This window comes from Cucumis sativus, unplaced genomic scaffold (genome assembly GCF_000004075.3).
Source record: "Cucumis sativus cultivar 9930 unplaced genomic scaffold, Cucumber_9930_V3 scaffold31, whole genome shotgun sequence".
Taxonomy (NCBI): Eukaryota; Viridiplantae; Streptophyta; class Magnoliopsida; order Cucurbitales; family Cucurbitaceae; genus Cucumis; species Cucumis sativus.
In genome coordinates this window covers 434,373-439,084 of record NW_022279546.1, presented here as the reverse complement: position 1 = coordinate 439,084, position 4,712 = coordinate 434,373, and the positions used below count along the sequence as shown (strand labels likewise).

Here is a 4,712-nt window from a genome sequence, read left to right as displayed (position 1 = left end):
GAAGGAAAAAATATATTCAGATTTCTTCATATCGAGAATTCGGTAAAACGCACCTGAGTTTATTTACTCAACTAATCCACAACAATTTGTGATATGAACACTCTTGGCAGAGGTCCATTGACCCCATCACCATCGGCAGCAGCATTAGAAATGAGCTGTTTCCACCAACATATTACTACATTGAACCAAGCAAGGAAGGACCAAAAACAGTGTAAATGGGACGTATGGTTACTCCATTTTCCCTGTTGTTGGGTCCAAAACTACCCATCGCTCATTCCATTTCCTCAACTGCAAACATTGTAATAGAGAAAATCAGATTTGCTACAATGAAGGCTCATTGCCATAAAAAAATGCTGTCTAAGAACAGAAACGCAGAAAATAGAAGGCTGATCAAATGTGACCACAATTCTGCATATGCGCACTACAAAACAGTCTGAGAATACTATCACATCGACGGCCATATTCATAAACACAAATATGCCGACAGTTAGATCACGAACATGGGCATTTCTCACATTTCTAATCTCCTTGAAATCACAAATCCCGACGTCCTAATCTTAATAAGTACTTCTAGGTGATTTAATTAAGTCTTCAAATATCACTAAAACAGTCAGAACGATTTAAATGGAAGACCTAAAGACAGCGCAATTAAGCAGTAACCATCAATTCAAAACAAAAGGAAAGACAGAAAGAGTTGCAATGCGTTAGTTTACTGTTTCAGATCGCTTTAGAAGGGGACCCTGCAACAAATTCCGACCAGACCCAGAGGCCAGCTGCCGCTTGATCTTCTCCAAGCTGTCCCCGGCATCTTCCGCTCTCTCCACCAACAACAATCATAAATTAAAAACATGTCGAGCCAACAAAGATACACACCAGCAAACTTTTGAACATAGGACCCTCCTAAACCATCTACTCACTTTTGAACATTGGACCTCCTCAACTATCTACTCACTTTTGAACATACAACCTTGATAGAACACTGATGTACTGTTCCCTATTATATTGACATTTGAAACTCAAAGTTACAATAAAAAGAAAATTACAGAGAAATTACAAACAACAAGCAAAGAAACCCTCCTAATCCAAAACACAAATAAACACAATTCAAAATACTACAATTAAAACCAGAACAAGATCGTGAGCCCTCTGCTTCCCCTATCTCTCATGGAGTATTGCAGGCCCTTCCTTTTACTAAAAACTGCCTGCCCTTTCCCACCTCCCTCTCATCCATTTAACTTCCAGTTTTAGATAACTGTCATCTTTTTTAAGTAACTGTTGTTGGTTCCTAACGTGCCTTATTTTTCTTTCTTCTATTATAGGTAAACAACAATGGTGGCCTAACAGCCTCCTAAACTATCCACTCTAGACCATGTTAAATCACCAATTCATCCAAAAACTTACGAGGTAAATGTAATACTATATCTTCAACTTAAATATGCTTTTGACCATAACCAGTGGGTTTGCTGAAATTGAATGATCAATCCATAAAATAAAAATGAAGTTGGAAGTAGAAGAAATGGGAGGAAGAAAAATACCCCAAAAGTTCTAAAAGCGATATGATCTCAACAAATTGTATCATGATGAACAGATCGAACAAGCCCCAAAACAGATTTTGCAGTGGGATTCCGACTCGGTAAACTGACTCCATGCTCACCAAAACATTCCTAATAAAGGATTCAGCTTGCTATCAACATGCATCACAACCCATAACGTTAAATTCTTCAAAACCAATGCAATTAAATCAAAGCAGAAAAAAACAGAACAAGAACTCAAACCAACGATAACAAAAGAATAAACCTTAACCGTTGATCCTTGCAGTCCATTGGGAGGTTCAGCACCGGGGACATGATCGACAACAATCGATTCCCAGCTGCAGGTTTCGGTATCGACAAAGAATTTCCAAGGAAATGAAAATTTTGGAAATGGGTAGTCAAGAAAAATAAGGTTGAGAGGATTTTGTGTGGAGAGTGGGAAAAACTCCGGCTAGTGGGGAGAAAAGGGAAGACATGGGGTTCGGTTTACAGGGATTTTTCTTAATGATTGTTGGAAGAACAAAGAGGTTGTGAGGATATTTAAGGGAACCAAAAGAATGGCAGAATGTTTGATCTGGCTTGCTTCTTTATGGAAATGTCGTAGAAACAGTAGAACGATGACATAGTTCCCTTTGTTTTTCTATTCACCAAAAAACCAATGACTTAAAAGAAAGACATTGCACCACATATGAGCATTAGAAAACAATATACATAAGAAAGAATAAAAAATATGCAGAAATTGAAAACGAAATTGGAAGTAGAAAAAAAAAATGGAACGAAGAACAATACCCCAAAATTTCCAAATGCATTATGATTATAAAAAATTTGTATCAACATGAATTGATCGAATAAGCTCCAAAATGGATATTGCAGTGGGATTCCGACTCAGATAGGCAGTGTACAGTCTTGCCAAAACGTTCCTAAGAAAGGATCATCAAAACCCATAACTTTAAATTCTTCAAAAATAATGGAATTAAGTCAAGGCAGTACAATACAAAACAAAAACTCTAACCAACGATAAGAAAGAAATAAACCTTCACCCGTGATCCTTGCAGTCCATTCGGGGGTTCAGCACTGGACTTGATCGAGAACAATCAGTTCCAAGATGCAGGTTTCGACATAGACGATGATTTTCCAAAAAGCGAAATGAATTTTTTGGAAATAGGTTGTAAAGAAAAATAGGGTTGGAAAGATTTTGTTTCGAGAGTGGGCAAAATTCTGGCCGGCGTGGAGAAAAGGAAAGTCATGGGGCTCCGATTCTAGGGATCTTTTTCAATGATTGTTGGAAGAACAAAGAGTTTGTGAGGAGATTTAAGGGCAACGACAAGAATGGCACAATGTTAAATCCCAAAAGACTAAATGGCCAATTGAATGTTTAAGCAGATTGATATGCCTGTTAGGTGTTTTCTTGCTTCTTTATAGAAATGGGGTAGAAAGAGTAGAACGATAACATAGTTCACTTTGTTCTTCTCTGTACAAAGTAGCCAATGACTTAAAAGAAAGACATTGCTCAACGTGTGACCATTAAAAAATAATATACATACGAAAGAATAAAAAATAAGCAGAAATTGGAAGTAGAAAAGAACCAAAGAAAAATACCCAAAACTTCAAAATGCAATATGATCATAACAGATTGGTATCATCACGAACAGATCGGACAAACTCCAAAACAGATTTTGCAGTGGGCGTCCAACTAAAATAAACAGCATCCATGCTCGCCAAAACGTTCCCAAGAAAGGATTCAGCTCCCTACAAAAAACAATGTAACTAACTCAAGGTAAAAAAAAAAAAACAGAACAAGAACACTAACCAACTTTTAAGGAATCAGTTCCCTGCCAACATGCATCACATCCCATAACTTTAATTTCTTCAAATACAAAGGATTTAACTCAAAGTAAAAAAAAAACAGAACACGAACTCTAACCAACAAAAATAGAAAAACCAACCTTAACCCTTGATCCTTGCAGTCCATCGGGAGGTTCAGCACTGGACATGATCGAGAACGGTTCCCAGCCACAGGTTTGGCCATCAACAAAGATTTTCAGAGGGAAATGAAATTTTTGGAAATGGGTAGTGAACAAAAGTAAGGCTGAAATGATTTTGTTTGGAGAGTGGGCAAAATTCTGGCGAGTGAGGAGAAAAGGGAATACATGGGGTTCGGTTTACAGGGATTTTTCTTAACGATTGTTGGAAGAACAAAGAGATGTGAGGAGATTTAAGGGTAACGACACAAATGCAGAATGTTAAATCCAGAAAGGCGAAATGGCCAATTGAATATTTAAGAAAGTTTGATCTGCCTGCTAGCTGTTTTCTTGCTTCTTTATGGAAATGTTGCAGAAAGAGTAGAACGATGACATAGTGCATAATGTGTTTCTCTTTACAAAGTAACCAATGACTTACAAGAAAGACACCACACAACAAATGACCATTGGAAAACAATATACATATGAAAAACTAAAAAATTTGCAGAAATTGAAAATGAAATTGGAAGTAGAAAAGAAATGGAAGAAAAATACCCTAAAAGTTGCAAGTGCAATAGGATCATAACAGATTGGTATCATCACGAACAGATCGAACAAACTCCAAAACAGATTCTTGGAGGCTGGTTCTTTTCTTTGGGGTCCCTCTCCTTTTCGGTTTTGTAACAGCTGGTTGGTGTCTAGTGATTCTAATCAGATTATTGTTGAAACAGTGAGCAACTCTAACTTCCAGAGATGGGCTGGTTTCATTCTTCATGAGCAGTTGAGATCAGTTAAATTGGCAGTAAAAGCTTGGAATATTGCTGCGCAAGCTAAGGTAAAAAAAAAACAGAGAAATCCTTGATGTCAAAATTAGAAAAATATGATTCTGTGGCTGAGTTGATTGGATTAAATCAAGAAGAGTTGAATTCTAGAGCTGCTTTGCAAGCGGAATTACTTAGTATTTATCAAAACGAAGAGCGTAATTTTATTCAGAAGAGTAAACTCAATTGGCTTTCTTCGGGTGATGAGAATACGGGCTTCTTCCACCGGTTTCTAAATGCGAAAAAAAGAAGGAACCTCATAACTGAATTAAAAAATGATGATGGGGTTGTCTCGACTTCATTCCGCGACATTGAAAGGCTTATGCTGAAATTTTTTGAGTCACTTTATACCAGAATTCCGGGGGACAGATTCATCCCTATTAACAGTAATTGGTCTT

General features: G+C 37.2%; 1 long non-coding RNA gene across 1 annotated transcript; it reads right to left on the bottom strand.

The window, feature by feature from the left end:
* Positions 1-232: 232 nt before the first annotated feature.
* Positions 233-1,773, bottom strand: LOC116405814. Its single transcript, XR_004218912.1, has 2 exons — positions 714-1,773; positions 233-288 (listed from the first exon to the last, which is right to left on the bottom strand). It is a non-coding gene; the product is annotated as an uncharacterized LOC116405814 (long non-coding RNA).
* Between the last annotated feature and the right edge of the window lie 2,939 nt (positions 1,774-4,712).